Source organism: Bufo gargarizans, chromosome 2 (genome assembly GCF_014858855.1).
Source record: "Bufo gargarizans isolate SCDJY-AF-19 chromosome 2, ASM1485885v1, whole genome shotgun sequence".
Lineage (NCBI taxonomy): Eukaryota > Metazoa > Chordata > Amphibia > Anura > Bufonidae > Bufo > Bufo gargarizans.
In genome coordinates, this window is record NC_058081.1 from 27,888,154 (window position 1) to 27,909,017 (window position 20,864).

General features: G+C 46.5%; 1 protein-coding gene across 2 annotated transcripts in view; it reads right to left on the reverse strand.

Annotated features, from left to right (window-relative positions):
* The window catches only part of LOC122929259 (chromaffin granule amine transporter-like), a 325,489-nt gene that overhangs the window by 136,945 nt on the left and 167,680 nt on the right, over positions 1-20,864 (reverse strand). The gene's annotated exons all lie outside the window — the stretch shown is intronic.

Consider the following 20,864-nt stretch of genomic DNA (forward strand, 5'->3'; position numbering starts at 1 on the left):
AGAACTTTGCTCATCATTAATGGCAATCACTAAGGGGCCTCCTGCTCTAACAGCCTGGACCAGCAGGAGCACCAATATAGGCTGTTTAACCTCTTACATGTTGCACACAATGCCGCCTACCGCATGTAAGAAGTTAAGGAGGGAGTGGACTCTCTCCCTCTATCTACCATAGGCACCCAGAAATCATATGTGAGGTGTCAATGTGTATACAGTTGCAAGAAAAGGTATGTGAACCCTTTGGAATGATATGGATTTCTGCACAAATTGGTCATAAAATGTGATCTGATCTTCATCTAAGTCACATCTAACAATAGACAACCACAGTCTGCTTAAACTAATAACACACAAATAATTGAATGTTACCATGTTTTTATTGAACACACCATGTAAACATTCACAGTGCAGGTGGAAAAAGTATTTGAACCCTTGGATTTAATAACTGGTTGAACCTCCTTTGGCAGCAATAACTTCAACCAAATTTTTCCTGTAGTTGCAGATCAGACGTGCACAACGGTCAGGAGTAATTATTGACCATTCCTCCTATACAGAACTGTTTCAGTTCAGCAATATTCTTGGGATGTCTGGTGTGAATTGCTTTCTTGAGGTCATGCCACAGCATCTCAATCGGGTTGAGGTCAGGACTCTGACTAGGCCACTCCAGAAGGCGTATTTTCTTCTGTTTAAGCCATTCTGTTGTTGATTTACTTCTATGCTTTGGGTCGTTGTCCTGTTGCAACACCCATCTTCTGTTGAGCTTCAGATGGTGGACAGATGGCCTGAAGTTCTCCTGCAAAATGTCTTGATAAACTTGGGAATTCATTTTTCCTTCGATGATAGCAATCCGTCTAGGCCCTGACGCAGCAAAGCAGCCCCAAACCATGATTCCCCCACCACCATACTTCACAGTTGATGTTGGTGTGCTGTGCCTCTTTTTCTCCACACATAGTGTTGTGTGTTTCTTCCAAACAACTCAACTTTGGTTTCATCTGTCAATGTGCAGCAATGTTTTTTTGGACAGCAGTGGGTTTATCTGTGGTATCCTCCCATGAAATCTATTCTCTTTAGTGTTTTACGTATCGTATATTCGCTAACAGGGATGTTAGCATATCCCAGAGACTTTTGTAAGTCTTTAGCTGACACTCTAGGATTCTTCTTTACCTCATTGAGCAGTCTGCGCTGTGCTCTTGCAGTCATCTTTACAGGATGGCCACTCCTAGGGAGAGTAACAGCAGTGCTGAACTTTCTCCATTTATAGCCAATTTGTCTTACCGTGGACTGATGAACAGCAAGGCTTTTGTAGATACTTTTATAACCCTTTCCAGCTTTATGCAAGTCAACAATTCTTAATCGTAGGTCTTCTGAGAGCTCTATTGTGCGAGGCATCATTCACATCAGGCAATGCTTCTTCTGAAAAGCAAACCCAGAACTGGTGTGTGTTTTTATAGGGCAGGGCAGCTGTAACCAACACCTTCAATCTCATCTAATTGATTGGACTCCAGTTGGCTGACACCTCATTAGCTCTTGGAGATGTCATTAGTCTAGGGGTTCACATATTTTTTCCACCTGCACTGTGAATGTTTACATGGTGTATTCAATAAAAACATGGTAACATTTAATTCTTTGTGTTTTATTAGTTTAAGCAGACTGTGATTGTCTATTGTTGTGACTTAGATGAAGATCAGATCGCGAGACGCGAGATGACGCGAATATGCGGCCGTGCATGCGCAGTTCGCGCCGGCATTTCGTAGAGTGGGGTCGGGTCACCAGCCTGCCAGCCAATGATCGTGGCTGGCAGGCTGGCGATTTAAAAAAAAAACAATCAGAGGCCATATATCAGATCATATTAGTAAATATGATCTGATATATGGCTGCCTGCTCCTCTGCTGGTTCTTTTCGTCGGTTGGATCCAGCAGAGGAGCAGGCTACACTGTGAGTACACCAACACTACACATACTAGCCCCAGATCACCCCCCTGAACCCTAATTAACCCTTTGATCACCCCTTTGATCGTCCCTGTCAATCACCAGTGAAAGGAAAAAAGTGATCAGCGTAAACCGCACCGCAGTCCGTTATTCGCTGATTAGCATATCGCTAATCAGCATTTGTACTTTTATAGTATCTGGAAGTGATCAAAACTGATCACGGTCAGATCTATAATAGTACTAGTGTCACTTTAGTTCGCCCTCCACCCAAAACGCAGTGTTTGCCCGATCAGGCCTGATCGGTCGCCCACACGTGCGTTCGCCCACACCCGCCCCACCGCAGTGACAAAAAAAATTTTTTTTTTGATCACTGCACAATCACTTTACATGCACTGCGGCGATAAAAAAATCAGTTTTGATATTTTTTATCAACCGCAGCGGCCTCCGGTACTTCGCTAGCCTCCCCTTTGTAAGACAGGCTTGCTTTTTTTTTCTTGGGTAGTCTCAGGGAATACCCCTAAATTTAGTTGCCCAAAATGTCAAACAGGGGGTATTCTTCTGAAGAGGCCTACAGGCTTCTGACCCAGTCGGATGAGGAGTGGGAACCCTCATCTGATGAATCCAGCGGGTCAGAATACGAACCTGTAGAAAGCAGTGGCTCTCTGACCCAAAGTTCGGACGAGGAGGCTGAGGTCCCTGATACCACCAGGCGTACCCGGCCCCGTGTCGCTAGACCACAGGTTGCGCAGGATCCGCTTCAAGAGCAGCAGAGTGGGGCTGGTGCTGTCGGATTACGTGGTGAGGCATACACCAGCAGCCCAGCCCTCCCTGGACCTAGTACCAGCACTGCCGTACAACCTGGTGAAGTAGCGAGCACCAGAAGGGCAGTTGAAGCTGGTACAGTGGCACGTGCAGTAGTGACCCCGTCGCAGCCACCGCAAAGACGTGCCCGTAGAGCCCCTAGAATCCCAGAGGTGCTGGCAAACCCTGATTGGCAGTCCCCAACTTCAGCCGCACCTGTAGTTTTCCCTTTCACTGCCCAGTCTGGAGTTCGGGTTGAGACAGCTCAGATCGGTTCGGCCCTGGGATTTTTTGAGCTGTTCTTGACTGCGGAGCTCTTAGACATAGTTGTGGCCGAAACAAACAGGTATGCCACACAATTTATCACCGCTAACCCCGGAAGCTTTTATGCCCAGCCTTTCCGGTGGAAACCAGTCCAAGTTTCCGAAATTAAAACTTTTCTGGGCCTCCTCCTCAACATGGGCCTGACAAAAAAGCATATTGTGACAAAAAAAATAAAATTCTAGGAACTCGCAGTGCCCCTCACGGAATACCTTGGGGTGTCTTCTTTCCAAAATGGGGTCACTTGTGGCGTAGTAATACTGCCCTGGCAATTTAGGGGCCCAAATGTGTGAGAAGTACCTTGCAATCAAAATGTGTAAAAAATGGCCTGCGAAACCCGAAAGGTGCACTTTGGAATATGTGCCCCTTTGCCCACCTTGGCAGCAAAAAAGTGTGACACATCTGGTATCGCCGTACTCAGGAGAAGTTGGGGAATGTGTTTTGGGGTGTCATTTTACATATACCCATGCTGGGTGAAAAAATTATCTTGGTCAAATGCCAACTTTGTATAAAAAAATGGGAAAAGTTGTCTTTTGCCAAGATATTTCTCTCACCCAGCATGGGTATATGTAAAATGACACCCCAAAACACATTCCCCAACTTCTCCTGAGTACGGCGATACCAGATGTGTGACACTTTTTTGATGCCAAGGTGGGCAAAGGGGCACATATTCCAAAGTGCACCTTTTGGATTTCACCGGTCATTTTTTACAGATTTTGATTGCAAAGTACTTCTCACACATATGGGCCCCTAAATTGTCAGGGCAGTATAACTACGCCACAAGTGACCCCATTTTGGAAAGAAGACACCCCACGGTATTCCGTGAGGGGCATGGCGAGTTCCTAGAATTTTTTATTTTTTGTCGCAAGTTAGTGGAATATGAGACTTTGTAAGGAAAAAAGAGAAAAAAAAAAAATCATCATTTTCCGCTAACTTGTGACAAAAAAAAATTCTAGGAACTCGCCATGCCCCGCACGGAATACCTTGGGGTGTCTTCTTTCCAAAATGGGGTCACTTGTGGCGTAGTTATACTGCCCTGGCAATTTAGGGGCCCAAATGTGTGAGAAGTACCTTGCAATCAAAATGTGTAAAAAATGGCCTGCAAAATCCGAAAGGTGCACTTTGGAATATGTGCCCCTTTGCCCACCTTGGCAGCAAAAAAGTGTGACACATCTGGTATCGCCGTACTCAGGAGAAGTTGGGGAATGTGTTTTGGGGTGTCATTTTACATATACCCATGCTGGGTGAGAAAAATATCTTGGTCAAATGCCAACTTTGTATAAAAAAATGGGAAAAGTTGTCTTTTGCCAAGATATTTCTCTCACCTAGCATGGGTATATGTAAAATGACACCCCAAAACACATTCCCCAACTTCTCCTGAGTACGGCGATACCAGATGTGTGAAAAAAAAAATCATCATCATTTTCCGCTAACTTGTGACAAAAAATAAAAAGTTCTATGAACTCACTATGCCCATCAGCGAATACCTTAGGGTGTCTACTTTCCGAAATGGGGTCATTTGTGGGGTTTTTCTACTGTTTGGGCATTGTAGAACCTCAGGAATCATGACAGGTGCTCAGAAAATCAGAGCTGTTTCAAAAAGCGGAAATTCACATTTTTGTACCATAGTGTGTAAACGCTATAACTTTTACCCAAACCATTTTTTTTTTTTGCCCAAACATTTTTTTTTATCAAAGACATGTAGAACAATAAATTTGGCGAAAAATTTATATATGGATGTCGTTTTTTTTGCAAAATTTTACAGCTGAAAGTGAAAAATTTCATTTTTTTGCAAAAAAATCGTTACATTTTGATTAATAACAAAAAAAGTAAAAATGTCAGCAGCAATGAAATACCACCAAATGAAAGCTCTATTAGTGAGAAGAAAAGGAGGTAAAATTCATTTGGGTGGTAAGTTGCATGACCGAGCGATAAACGGTGAAAATAGTGTAGTGCCGAAGTGTAAAAAGTGCTCTGGTCATGAAGGGGGTTTCAGCTAGCGGGGCTGAAGTGGTTAAACAGTTAAAAAAGTTTTACAAAAAAAAACATTTAATACCTAGACAAATTCTAATAAAAAATACTTTCCCATAAAAAAAAACGCTTTTCAATGTAAAAAATTGCAAAAATAAAATAAATATTGCCACATCCGTAACAACCCACATTACACAATTATCATGTAAGTTATGCCGAACGGTGAATGCCATAAACAAAACACAATTTAAAAAAAGCCAGAATTGCTGCTTTTTGCTTAGTTACCACCCAAAAAAATAATATTACATTAAAATTGTTATGTACACCAAATGATACCAATGTAAACCACAAGTAGTGCCACAAAAATCAAGCCCCCACAAAGCTCCATAGAAAAAAAAAAAAAAGTTATGGGTCTAGATTTTCTTCTTAAAAAAAAAAGGGTAGTAAAACGTGAAAAATAAAAACTATGGGGCACATTTATTAAGTCCGCCGATTTAGACGCTGGTCTAAATAAAGCACTGCGCTGGTATTTGATCTGCCGAAGTTATTTAGAGGCACCGGCCTCTACATAACTTCTGCGGATCCCCTGCCGTTTCTAAATATAAGACAGCGTCTGAGCCGTCTTACATTTAGACCATTTTCCATGCCTAAAACAGGTGTAGAAAATGGTAAATGAGACAGGCCTGCTGGCCCATCACCTCCCCCGCCAACACCCTGCCCATTTTATAAGACCTAGCATGAGCGGCAAAAAGTTGCAGATTGCAATGCAAAGGAACTTTGCGCCACAATCTGTGCCAGAAATACGCCTCATTTAAGTGTATTTCTGTTTAATAAATGACCCCTATATGTATTTGGTTTTGTTGTAATTGTACAGACCCAGAGAATAATGTTATCATGTTATATATGATGTAAAAATTCTGTGTCAGTATTGCTGTTTTTTCACATCTCACTCCCAGAAAGAGTTAATAAATGGTGTTGGGTGAGCATGCTCGGCCGAACACCTTTTCCACTCGAGCATCGCGATGCTCAGAACATCGCTGTGTTTGGCCGAACACCGCGTGTGCTCGAGCGCGATGCTACACAGATAATAAACGTGCAGGGAAGTACTGCCACTCACTGTAATGCCGTAGTCATGTAGGTTACTGCCACTACAGTGATTGGCTGGCCGGTGAGACAGGGCGCCAAAGGCGCACTCGGTCTCCCATCAGCCGCAAACCTGCTGCTTAGCTTCAGGGACGAGGATGTGTGTTTGACCTCGTTCCCAGGGCGGCTTTGCTAGCTGGGAGGCTCCCTGCTTCTAGGTCTGCCTTGAGCGCTGAGCTGATCACTCGGTGCTCGACTTGTCTGTCTGTCGGTCATGTGACGCTGGCCACGTCACGATTCTAGTAAGAAGCAGGGCGGCACTACCTTCTTTAAATTCGCGGTGCACGTGTCCGTGGAATGGCGTCCAGACAAACGTTTCAAAGGAAAAGACCGGCACTTCGCTGATGTAGATCACAATGTAGATTTATTCAGTCACATATTCAAATGGCATAGTGACGCGTTTCAGCACAGGTGTGCTTTCATCAGACTGCAATAAAACATCTTACACTCCAGCTATTTATACATAAATGAAACACAAAGGAACTGACATCATCAAAGGAGCTCCGCCTCCCTCATTAAATAAAAATTCGCATATCAAATAATCGCAATGAAAAATTCGCATTGAAAATTCGCAAAAAACATATCCACTCTATACTGGCGAAGATTTTCAGTCACATAATCCATTCTTGCAGTGATTAATCACGCTAAAGAAAAAAATAAATATATTTATCGGATTGCATAAGGCCGAATGCCTTATAGGAAGCAGGACACATTGTACTCACGATTGAGGCCCCTGGGCTCCGTTGTCTGAAGACGATGGATCCAGTAAGCCTCTCTTTTCAATAACAATTTATTTCTGTCACCCCCTCGACGGGGTAATGATACACCTTCAATAATCTGATACCTCAACTGCGAGATGTTGTGTTTTTTATCATGAAAATGAAGGGGTATTGGGAGTAATAAATTCTGTTTACGGATAGTAGATTTGTGTTTACTTAGTCTGTCCTTCATTCTCATCGAGGTTTCCCCCACATATAGTAATCCACATGGACATTTAAGAATGTAAACCACAAATCTACTATCGCAAGTGAACGTGCCCCTTATTGGAATATTTTCTGAGTGAGGGTGGGAAAAACATGAACCCTTTATAACGCTGGAACAATTGACACGTCACATGACCCTCACACCCCACTTTAAATACAGGCAGCCTGCTGGCCACAGGTTGCCTGTTAATTCAGGTTCCTGGCTATTTGTTGGACTACTGAATACTCACCTGATCCTGTGCCCTGACGATCCTTTGCCTGCTCCTCCTGTACTGCGCATCCGTCCTGGTATTGTGACCTCGGCTCCCACCTGACTACTCTTTGCGGACTCCAGCTTCTCCTGACCATTCTTTGCTTAACCTTTTGTACTGCACAGCTCTCTTGGTTCTGACCCGGAACGTTCCGTATTTTGTCTTGTCTGTCTTCCCTGCACATATCCTAAGTAAGGGACTGTCGTCCAGTTGTACCCTGTCATCAGAACTCGTGAGGCAAGTAGGCAGGGCCAGGGGTGAAGGTGGAGCGCAGTGGTCACTATCCTTCCCCCTGTGTGTGTTTGGACGTGACCGTTACAGCCGGAACGTGTCATTGGATGCTATATAGCTCCCGATGACACGTGGTTCAGCTCAGTCAGGGCGAGCTGCAGCAGAAGGGACAGATAGTGTAGGGAGAGGAATTGTCTTCTTTTTTAGAGAGTTTTGAGTGTTGAAAGGTGTCAGACACTAGTGTTAATCACGAATATTCAAATTGCAAATTTTTATCGCGAATATCGGAACTTCGAGAATTCTCAAATATTTAGAATATAGTGATATATATTTTTAATTTTTAATATTCGAGATTTTTTTTAATCAGTACACATGATCCCTGCTTCTAGCTAGTGGGCCAATGAAAAGGCTGCAAAATCTTTGACTTTAGGAGCAGTGTTGATTGCAAATTTTCGCAATGCGAATACAGGAATATATAGCAATATAGCGAATATTCGAAAAAACAAAAAAAAACAAATGTAGAACAATTTAGCTAATATAGTGCTATAATGTTTTTTTTTTAGTTGTAATTTTTTTCCAATCTGAACTTCAGATGAGAAAAAATATATAACTATTAGACAAAGAAAATTATAGCACTATATTAGCTAAATTGCTCTATATTCGCATTTTTTTCAAATATTCGCTATATTGCTATATATTTTTGTTTTTGAATATTACGAATATTCTATAAAACCAATATATTCGTTTTCTAGAATATTCATTTTTTATTTTTTTTAATCTGTACAGTTGTTACACTTTGGCATACTCCTCCCCGACAAGCGTCCCAGTCACCATGGGAACTCATGGAGGTTAGAATATACCATCGGATCTGAGTTTTCACAATCTCATTGATTCTCATTACTAAAATTCACATTACAAAAATTCACAATCAACACTACTAACCAAAGTTCGAATTCGCGAATATTCGATGAATATTCTACGAAATATTCGCAAAATATCGCAAATTCAAATATGACCCCTGCCACTAATCACTATTAGAGAACCAACAGTCCTTTAAAGGACTATTGTTTTATCTGGCTGCAAAATATATTAGTGCAACATGCGCTAAATTGCGTGCAATTGTTTGGCTGCTGGTGACTAGAGTTGAGCGGACACCTGGATGTTCGGGTTCGGCCGAACTTTAGAAATAAGTTTGAGTTTGGGACCCAAACTTGACCCTGAACCCTATTGAAGTCAATAGGGACCCGAACTTTTGAGCACTAAAATGGATGTAAAAATGTAATGGAAAGGACTAGAGGGCTGCAAATGTTGTCAAAATGTGTTTAAGAGCATGGCAAGTGCTCTGCAAACAAATGTGGATAGGGAAATTACTTAAAATAACATAAAATATGTAAAAATAAAAAATAATAATCTTGCTCTAGGAGGACCAGGTCCATATGGAGTAGGAGGATGAGGAGGCGGTGGATGTGGCAGTGTAGGTGGAAGTGGCGGTGGAGGAGGAAGCCTACACTCCTTTTTGGTTTTAAATGTATTTGTATTTTTTTTAAATTAGGGTACACCCCAAAACATTGGGAAATATAACCTGTGATAACCCTCCTCCAGTCGTGCTAAACACACGTTCAGACAATACACTGGCTGCAGGGCAGGCCAGCACCTCCAAGGGGTAAAGGGCAAGCTCAGGCCATGTGCCCAATTTGGAGACCCAGAAGTTGCAGGGACTGACCCCTGTCAGTCAGTTTGTGTAGGCATGTGTAGACTCACTGCCCCACCATGTCGCACGTCCCCGTGATGTTCACGATCCAATTTGATATCTGCTCTATCAACTTTCGATGTTCTTTTATGAGCCTACCATGGTGATCACCGGGTTGTGGGGAAACAGGGTTCCAGGCCAGAGAGGGAGCGTGAAAAAGAGAGAGAGACAGAGACCACATCCAAGGGAGGATTCATTTTTTCAAATTTAAAATATGGGAGAAATTATTAAAGCGTAAAAGTGTGAAAACTTTTCAAAGTTTAAGCATTGGATGACAGGATGGGGCGCGCATTAATTGCTGAATAATATATTAAATTTTATTCCCTGTCACCTATGCATAGCAGGTGTTTATTCACATCTAAAATTGTATAATGTCAACCCAAGAATGTAAATTATTGAAATTTATTAAGCTGTCAGCTAGGTAGAGGAGGGGTATATTATACCCCAAAATTGGTGAATTTATCAAAAAAATATAACTGACAATTTATTTATATTTTTAAACCTGCCTACTAGGTATAGCAGTGGTACTATACACACCAAAATAGGTGAATTTCACCCTAAAATGTAAATGACAAAGTAGTGAAATGATAAAAAAAAAAATACGTACAAATAAAAAATAAATTTGATTTAGGAGTTTGAGAAGGCGGTGGACGTAGCAGTGTAGGTGGAAGCGGCAGTGGAGGAGGACGAGATAGCCAACATAGGTTTTTGGTTTTAATTTAATTTTTTAAAATTAGGGTACACTCCAAAAGATTGTGAAATATCCAAAATACAAACATGAGCAATTGCGCTGTAGTATAACAATGGCTGGTTAGTGCCGGTATACATGTCTATTCTGGACGAGGTACGGACAAGTCCTGAGGGATCCATGCCTGGTTCATTTTAATGAATGTGAGCTTGTCCACATTGGCTGTGGACAGGCGACTGCGCTTGTCTGTGATGACGCCCCCTGCCGTGCTAAGCACACGTTCAGATAATACACTGGCTGCAGGGCAGGCCAGCACCTCCAAGGCTTAAAGGGCAAGTTCAGGCCATGTGCCCAATTTGGAGACCCAGAAGTTGAAGGGGGCAGACCCGTCATTCAGTACGTGTAAGCGTGTGCACACATACTGCTCCACCATGTTGGTGAAATGCTGCCTCCTGCTAAGACTTTCCATATCAGCTGGTGGTGCTTGTTGTTGTGGCGTGCTGAGAAAGCTTTTTCACATTTTGGCCATGCTAACAGTGCCTTCTGAGGTGCTGGCGGCGCCCCAGCTGCGTTGGCGACCCCTTCTTCGTCCGCTGGCTTCACCTTGTGCTTCCACTGGTAGACGCGCTGCTGGTGGCATTCCCACCGTAGAGCGGGGGGCTCTACGGTGGGAATGCCACCAGCAGTGCGTCTACCAACGTGCGCTTGTACTCGTGCATCTTACGATCACGCTCCAGTGAGGGAATTAAGGACGGTATGTTGTCCTTGTAACAGGGATCCAGCAGCGTGGCAACCCTGTAATCAGCACAAGTTAGAATGTAGGCAACTCGGCGGTCGTTGTGGAGACACTGCAGCATGTAAATCGCTCATGCGTGCCAGGCTGCCCAGAGGCAACGAAAAGCTGTCCTCTGTGGGAGGTGTATCGTCTGTGTCCTCAGTATCCCCCCAGCCACGCAACAGTGATAGCCATGAGCTGGTCTGGGTGCCACCCTGCTGTGAACATGGTTCCTCCTCCTCCATATCCTCCTCCTCATCCTCCAGAACTGTGCCCTGGCTGGATAATTGTGCACCTTGGGTTTGTGGGTTCAGGAACCCACCCTCGGAGCCACTTGGGAATGACTGTCTGGAAACCCTACAAAATGATCCCCACATCCTCTTCCATCATCGCCAGGAGCATTTATTCAAGGAGGCATAGAAGTGGGATAGTAATGCTGAGAATGGTGTTATCGGCACTGGCCATGTTGGTGGAGTACTCGAAACAGCGCAACCAGGAACACAGGCCTCGCATGGAGGTCCAGTCATTGGTGGTGAAGTGGTGCTATTCCGCCAAGCGACTTACCCATGCGTGCTGCACCTGAAACTCCCCTATCGCCTGCTGCTGCTCGTACAGTCTGGCCAGCATGTGCAAGGTGGAGTTCCACCTTGTGGGCACGTCGCTTTTGAGGCTGTGAGCGGGAAAGCCGAAGTTACGCTGCAGCGCTGACAGGCGAGCAGCAGCAGGGTGAGAACGCCGAAAGCGCGCACAGACAGCCCGCACTTTATACAGCAGCTCTGACATATCGGGGTAAGTTTTAAGGAATCTCTGCACCACCAAATTTAGCACATGCGCCAGGCAAGTGATATGCGTCAAACCGGCTAGTCCCAGAGCTGCTACGAGATTTCACCCATTATTGCATACAACCAGGCCGGGCTTAAGGCTGGCTGGCACAAACCACTCATCGGTCTGTTGTTCAAGGCCCGTCCACAGCTCCTGCATGGTGTGGGGTTTGTCCCACAAAAAGTTTTAAAACTGCCTACTGTTGTTTACCCCTGGCTGTGCTGAAGTTGGTGGTGAAGGTGTTACACTGACCGGATGAGGAACTGGTAGAGGATGAGGAAGTAACAGGAGGCAAAAAGAAGCACCCTGCAATCCTCGGTGGTGGAAGGACATGCGCCAAACTGATATTCGCCTAAGGCCCAGCTGCCACTGCATTTACCCAGTGTGCTGTTATGGAGATATAACGGCCCTGACAGTGCTTACTGGTCCACGTATCCATAGTCAGGTGCACCTTGCCACAGATGGCGTTGCGCAGTGCACACCTGATTTTGTTCCTTTACTTGGTTGTGCAGGGAAAGGATGGCTCGCCTTGAAAAGTAGTGGCGGCTGGGAACGACGTACTGTAGGACAGCCACCGCCATAAGGCCTTTAAAACTATCCATCTCCACCAGATGGAATGACAGCATTTCAAAGGCCAGTAATTTAGAAATGCTGGCATTCAGGGCTAGGGATCGTGTGTGGGTAGAGGGGTACTTCCTCTTCCTCTCCAACGTTTGGGAGATGGAGAGCTGAACGCTTCCGTGGGACATTGTGGAGATGCTTGGTGACCCAGGTGTTGGTGTTGCTGGCAGATCCTCTGTTTGCGGGGTGGCAGGTGGCACTGTCACTCCAGAGGTGGATGAAGAGGCCGAGACTGCAGCAGAAGAGGAAGCAGGAGGAGCCAGAGACCTTTCTCGGTTTTTGAGGTGTCTACTCCACTGCAGCTCATGCTTTGCACTAAAATGCCTGGTCATGCAGGTTGTGCTCGAGTTGAAAACATTTATGCCTCGCTCCAGGATCTGATTGCACAGCATGCAAGCCACTCGTGTCTTGTCGTCAGCACATTGTCTGAAGAACTGCCACGCCAGGGAACTCCTTGGAGCTGGCTTTGGTTTGCTCTGTCCCTTGCTGCGGTGGGCAGTAGCAGGCGTACTGTCTAGAGGGTGGCCTTTTGCACCATGCTTCCTCTTCTGCTGTGCTGGTGGCTCTGTGCGACCACCGCCTCTTCCTCCAAACTACATAGGTCACTTGCATGACCTTGATTTCATGTGGGGTCAAGAACCTCATCGTTCCGAACATCATCTTCCACCAAGTCTACACCCCTGCCTTCCTTGTCGGTCTGTACACTTTCGAAACCCCCAGCAGTTGGCACCTGTGTTTCGTCATCATCCGAAACGTGCTGCGATGGTCCTCTCATGTACTCATCTTGAAAGATAAGTTGTTGGGCATCTGTGCACTCAATCTCTTCCACTTATGGGGCAGGGCTAGGTGGATAGCCCTAGGAAACCCTGCTAACAGAGTCATCAAAAAGAAGAAGAGACTGCTGCATGACTTGGGGCTCAGACTGCTTGGCTGATTTGCAAGGGGGTGAGGTGAAAGAGTGATGGACATTGGCTGCAGGTGCCAACTGTGGTCTTTCAGCAGGAGACTGGGTGGGAGACAATGTGAAGGAACTGGATCTACTGTCAGCAACCCAATCTACTAACGCCTGTACTTGTTCAGGCCTCACCATTCGTAGAGCAGCATTAGGCCCGACCAAATACCACCTCAGGTTTTGTCACCTACTCATGACCTGAGGAAGGGGTTTCACTTGTGCGTGTAGCTGGAACAGATTGACCACGTCCTCTCCCTGCAACAGGAGTTCCACCAGCAGCACCACTACCTGGGGCACGTCCCTTATTTGAAGCTCTGCTTATATTTTTTTCGAATTTAGGATCTTTCCCTAAATGGGTGTTTAATTAATAGTAGAATAGAACGACAGTATGTACAGGGTGTATCTCACATGGCCTGAACCAGTGTAGGACAGAATTCAATATTGGTGCACCAAATGGCAGTATTTCAAATGCCTGAATTAAACCCCTGTATGTAGAGGGTGTATCTCACACGGCCTGAACCAATGTAGGCCTGATTTCAATATTGGTGAACCAAATGGCGGTATTTCAAATGCCTGAATCAAACCCCTGTATGTAAAGGGTGTATCTCAAAGGGCCCGAACAAGTGTATGCCTAAATTAAATATTTATTTGCCCAAAATGGCTGTATTTCAAATGCCATTATCAAACCCCTGTATGTAGAGGGTGTATCTCACAGGGCCTGAACCAGTGTAAGCCTGAATTCAATATTGGTGCACCAAATGGGGTATTTAAAATCTCTGAATCAAACCCAAATGTATTAAGGGTGTATCTCACAATGACATCTGCATCAAAGGCTGCTAACTAAATTTTTTGTGCCCAAACGAGTGTTTCTTTAACAACTGAATCTGACAGCAGTATATAAGCCTGTAATTTCACACATGATAATGCTGCAATGCCTGAAAATAGTGTTTTTAATGAGGTGCTTAAATTGCACACTGACTAATCGAGATGTTGTAGATTGCCAAAAAAGTATTTTTTTGGTAACAGAATATGAAAGCTGTATATATTAACTTGAATTTAACACTTTCAGATCAGGAAAATACTGTTTTTTGACAAAAAAAGTGTGTTTTTCAAACCCCAGAAAATGATGGGTGTATTTCTAGCTTAAATTGCACACTGACTAATCCAGATGTTGTAGATTTCCCCAAAAAATTGTGATTTGCAATGTGCCAAAAGCTCAGTTGTAGTGCTGGTGCACTGAGCTTGCATAAAATGGCCACGGCCGCCCACCTAACTAACATAATTATAAAAGTTGGGCTTAGGGCAGGGTAAAACGATTGTGCCCTGCACCCACATAACTATTTCTAGGTAGATCGCCGAGTTAGATTCTCTCATATTCTCTCCCTGAAATCACAAGTCCAGCAGCATCCTCTCCCTGCACTTCTAACAGCAGAGTGACGTGCAGCACTACGTGACTCCAGCTTACATAGAAGCTGAGTCACATGCTGCTCTGGCCAATCACAGCCATGCCATTAGTAGGCATGGCTGTGATGGCTTCTAAGGTCAGACAGTTAACCGCTTGTTGATTGGCTGCTCTGCAGCCTTTCAAAAAGCATGAAGAAAGCGCCGAACCCAAACTTTCACTGAAATGTTCGGGTTCCAAAAATCCTAAAGTTCAGTAAGAAACCGAACTTTAAAGTTCAGGTTCGCTCAACCCTACTGGTGACAGCAGGACATTACCTGCGCTACATCTCCTGTACAACATTAGCCGCTGGTGACAGCAGCAACATTACCTGTGCTACATCTCCTGTATAACGTTTGTGCATCATAAATATGAGTGACATTCAGTTTAATTTTTGCGCGGACACTTACAAAACATGCGCTACTGTACGTTTGACATACTTGCAAACATATATACTATTTTATATGCTCAAGGTGAGAAGTAAGGGACGGGGAAGTGGCCATGGTGCTGATGGTGCACGCAGATGCCATGGCCCTGGGCGTGGTTAAACTGTGCCTGCTTCCAGAGCACAAGAAACACACTCATCCATGATACCTAGCTTCATGTCCCAGTTTGCAGGGCGGATCAGGACACTACTCTCAAAGTCAGACCAGTGCGACCAGGTGGTCGGTTGGATTGCAGCAGATAATGTTTCCAGTCGGTTAAGCACCACCCTGTCTTCCACAAAGTCCATTCTCAGTAGCCAAGAATCTGGTCAACAGAATCCTCACCCTGATCCTCCTTCCTCCCACCATGGAGAGTCTTGCCAAACAAGTGATCACACACTCGGATATTCCGAGGAGCTCTTTTCATCTCCATTCCTTGAAGAGGAACATGAGATCATGTGCACTGATGCCAAAACTCTTCAGCATCCACAGACACAAGAAGATGGCAGTGGGGAACGGCGATGATGATGATAAGACACAGTTGCCAATAAGTCAACGGCAATTAGTGTCTCAAGAGCTTGATGATGAGGATGAGACACAGTTGTCAATAAGTGAGGTTCTTGTTAGGTCAACAAGTCAGGAGGATGACCAGAGTGAGGAAGTGGTGGAGGTGGTGGATGATGGAATCACTGACCCAACCTGGGAAGGTGGCAAGCCAGGTGAGGACAGCAGTACAGAGGGAGACGGATCCGCAGCACCGCAACAGGCTGGAAGAGGCAGTGGGGTGGCAAAAGGGAGAAGGCGGGTCACACCAAACAGGCCCACAACTGTTTCCCGGAGCACCCCCTTGGGTCCACAATTAGTGTCTGCGTCCTCTTCCCTGTGTTACATTGCTGGCCCTGGAAATTTTGCCATTTAGGCTTGTGGACACTGAGGCTTGGCTTGTGGACACTGAGGCTTGGCTTGTGGACACTGAGGCTTTTCCTCGTTACTCAGTCCCCAGCCGCTACTATTTTTCCCGGTGTGCAGTCCCCGCCTTACACCAACATGTGTCCCGTAAAATCACCCGTGCCATGACCAACGCAATTATTGGGAAGGTCCACTTAACGACTGACACATGGACAATTGCTTGTGGCCAGGGACGCTAAATTTCCCTGACATCACACTGGGTGAACATTGTGGAGGCCGGGAGCGAGTCATACCCTGGGATGGCACAGGTGCTACCAACACCAGAGATTGCGGGTCCTACTTCCATCAGGATTTCTACCACCCCCTACATTAGTGGCTCCAACCCCCCTTCTTCTCCTTCACCTCCAAATTCTCATCTTGAAGCGCCAGTCCGCCATCAGTCAGTAGCTGGAATTAGTGTAGCACTGCAGTGGGGAAGTGGCAACAGGCCGTGCTGAAACTAATATGTTTAGGTGATGATCAGCACACCACCGCAGAGCTGTGGCAGGGTATAAGGGACCAGACTGAGCTGTGGCTCTTGCCACTCAACCTACAACCAGGCATGATTGTGTCTGATAATGGCCGTAAATTGGTGGCAGCTTTGGAGCTCGGCAAGCTTACACACATACCTTGCCTAGCCCATGGGTTCAACGGTTTCTCAAAACCTACCCCAATTTGCCTCAGCTACTGGTGAAGGTGCGCCGCATGTGTGCCCATTTCCGAAAGTCATCTACAGCTTCCGCCGGTCTGGCAACGCTGCAGCAGCTCTTGCAATTGCCAGTTCACCGACTGTTGTGCGACGTGAGCAGGCGCTGGAACTCCACGTTCCACATGTTGGCCAGGCTTTGTGAGCAGAAGAGGGCAGTAGTGGAATACCAGCTGCAACATGGTCATCGCCTTTCCAGTGAGCTTCTGCTCTTCACAAGCGATGAGTGGGCATGGATGTCTGACCTCTGTGAGGTTTTACGCAACTTTGAGGAATTAACACAGCTGGTGAGCGGCGATGCCACTATTATCAGCGTAACCATCCCACTTCTGTGTCTGCTGAAACGCTCGTGCTCACAATAAAGGAAGACGCTTTGCATGTGGAAGAGGTGGAAATAGGGGAAAACAGTACACATGATGATAGCCAGAGCACCCTCCGTTCGTCTTATCAGCGAAAATTGGATGATGTGGAGGAGGAGCAGAAGAGGGTTGCCTCCGCTACAGAGGGTAGTACCCACGGCAGGTTTATTTAATCTGTTCAGCGTGTATGGGCCGAAGAGGAGGAAGAGGGTGAGGAGACAGAGTAATTCTCCTGATGAGGACAGCAAAGTCTTGTGTGTTGGGACTCTGGCACACATGGCTGACTTTATGTTAAGCTACCTTTCCCGTGACCGACACGTTGTACGCATTTTGGCCAACTCCGATTACTGGTTGTTCACCCTTCTCATACTCCTGCTACAAAGAACTTCTCATCTCTAATTCCTGTGGTGGAGAGGACTAGCAAAATAGTGCAATACCAGAATGTCCTTGTAGAAAAATTGCTCCCAAAATTTCCAGCTGACAACGTTGGCAGCAGAGTACATAGTTCCTTGGGCAACTGAGGAGTGGAGATGAGGGGAACACACAGCAGTTCCAACAGATGCAAGGCAACACTCTCCAAGGCCTGGGACAGTTTCATGACACTCCACCAGCCACCTTACCCTGATGCACGGCCTAGTGTCACAAGATGGTGAAGGAGTACGTAGCAGACCGTGTCAGCGTCCTCAATGATCCCTTTGTGCCTTACAACTATTGGGTGTCCAAGCTGGACATGTGGCACGAGCTGGCGCTCTACGCCTTGGAGGTCCTGGCCTGCCCTGCCGCCAGTGTTTTGTCAGAGCGGGTATTTAGTGCTACTGGGGGCATAATAACCGATAAGCGCATCCGCCTGTCAACTGAAAATGCTGACAGGTTATCAAAATGTACAAGGCCTGGATGGCCCCTGACTTCTCTACTCCACCAGAGGAAAGAGGCTGAACATAAATTCACTTTAAATGTGGCTTGTATGGTGTATTGAATACACTGTATTCCCATGCACCCCTTCCGCCACAAAAAAGGGTATATGGTTTAATCTTCCTTTTCTCGTCCTCCTCCTCCTTCATCATATCAACATGCTTATTAGACTGCCCTCGCTGCTAATGTTTTAGAGGGTCAGCTCAGCAGCAAACCCGCACCCCTAATGTTTTCAGAGGGTCACCAGCAGGCCCTTGCCCATAATGTTTTAGATGGTCAGCTCAGCAGCAGACCCTCACCACTAATGTTTTAGAAGGTTAGATCAGCAGCTGACCCTCTCCCCCTAATGTTTTAGATGGTCAGATCAGCAGCTGACCCTCTCCCCCTAATGTTTTAGATGGTCAGATCAGCAGCAGACCCTCATCACTAATTTTTTAGATGGTCAGACAAACAGCAGGCTCTCACCCCTAATATTTTAGATGGTAAGCTCAGCAGCAGTCCCTCACTCCTGTTTTTAGAAGGTCAGATCAGCAGCAGACCCTCACCCCTAATTTTCTAGATAGTCAGCTCAACAGCAAACCCGCACCCCTAATTTTTTAGATGGTGTGGGGATTTGCTCTGGTAGACAAGTTTGCGAGCGCAGTACAGAGGCAATGACAACGTCTTTAACTTAAATAGTGCACTGTTTTATTCACACAGACGTAAAGTGACAAAATAACAATTTCAAGAAAAAACAGTCCCCTTGAGTCTGGTGTTAGTTCACACCAGGCTGCAGCACATAAGTCCTTGAAGGAAGCAGTAGTCCATGTGCTTTTGTCCACAATGTAGCAGGCTTAGTCAAGGCCCAAACCCTCAAGCTCCAACACCCAGACTGCCAGCACTCCACTAGTAGATGGAGGATAATCCACCCCACCTGAACATGCTGGCTGGGTTTTTATATTCCAGCCAAAACCCGGCCTGGAACCGTGGAGAACAGCCACCCACCCTGCTCTTTGGCTGCTCCCAATAAGAACCGGCCCATGACCTTGGACATAAATGGGGTCCCTTGGTCAGTTAGAAGCTCCTTAGGCAGACCCACTCTAGAAAACATTTCCATTAACTCCTTAGCTATGAGTTTGGCTGATGTATGACGCAGTTGCACCGCCTCCGGGTACCGCGTGGCGTAGTCGAGGATGACCAGCATGTGCTGGTGCCCTCTAGCTGACTTCGGTACTGGGCCTATGAGATCCATAGCGATCCACTCGAAGGGAACCTCAATAATCGGGAGAGGGACCAGAGGACTACGGAAATGTGGCTGGGGGCTGGTTATCTGGCAGGTTGGGCAAGACTTGCCAAACTCTTCTACCTCTCTGAACACACTGGGCCAGTAAAACCGCTGTAAAATCCGGTCCTGCGTTTTCTTCTGGCCCAGGTGTCCCCCAAGAACATGTTGGTGGGCTAATTCCAACACGAGCTTGTGATATGCCTGGGGCACCACCAGCTGTTCAATATGTTTACCCCGTAGTTTATTTACCCAGTACAGCATCTCCACAAAACGGGGGAACATAGATTCGGCCCCCGGTTGTTGCGGCTCACCCTCAACTACTACCACATTTTCCCATGCTCGAGATAGAGTCGGATCCTGGTGTTGTGCTGTGCCGAAATTATCCCCAGAGACATTGAGGTCTGCCAGCTCAGGACCCGGCGGCAAATCCTCTACGTCTCCCACCATAACACTTAACGGGGTTGTCTCCCCCTCTTCCACCGAAGTGGCGGTCACCCCTACTGCTGCTACTGCTGGTCCTTCTGACTCAGGTTCCCAAGGTTCTGGCCTCCCCCCCTGAGTCAGGCCACTCTGCTAGGGGTATATCTGTCTCTCGGGTAACTTTTGTATCCGGCCAGAGTGCGAAGTCTCTCCCAATTATCAATTCATATGGTAGCTTTGTGGCGATGGCCATCTCATGCATCCACCTGCCGGCCACCACTGACAGAGAGACCAGGGCGATGGGATACTCCTTTAAGTCCCCATGTATGCAGACAACGCCGACTCTTCGACCAGTATACTCAGCCGGCTGCACCAGGGCAGCTCTTACCAGGGACACCAGGCTCCCTGAATCCAGCAGAGCCACCGCCAGAGTGCCCCCCACTTCCACCTGGCACAGGTGGCTATTGTCCATAGTCTCTGAAGTTCCTGTGGCACACAACATTCTGGCATATAATGAGTGGCGGAAGCAATAGTTGGTGTCCATAGGTTCCCCCCGATGGGGACAGTAGGCCACTATGCGTCCAGGCTCCTGACAACGCCAGCAGACCACCGGGTTTGGGTTGGCAGGGGGTACATCCCGGGCGGGTCTAGCTGGCACCGGCCGCCGGGTCTGGGGTGGAGTTTTCAAGGGTTTAACTGGCCCCCTCCCAAAAGAACCCCCCTGTAGATTTCTGGTGGCCTCATAGCGCTCCACCAGGTCAACCATCTCCAGGGAATTATTCGGAGACACCTGGCTGATCCAGTGCTGGAGAGGGTACGGCAAAGCCCTCCAAAACACATCCGCCAACAGCCGATCCAACATAGCAGTGGGAGTCAACATGTCAGGCTGCAGCCATTTTTGCAAACGGTGCAGCAGATCATAATATTGTGGTCTGGTCGGTTCAGCCAGGTTAAATTCCCACTGATGCACCCTCTGGGCCCGGACCAACACATTCACCCCGAGTCTCGCCAGGATCTCACCTTTTACTGTCGGGTAGTCGGCCGCCTGATCATCGGGGAGATCAAACAATACTTGCTGGGGAACGAACGCCCACTGGTCTCGGGGTAACTTTTCCCTCACGGCCACTTTTTCGAAGAATGACAGATAAGTCTCGACAT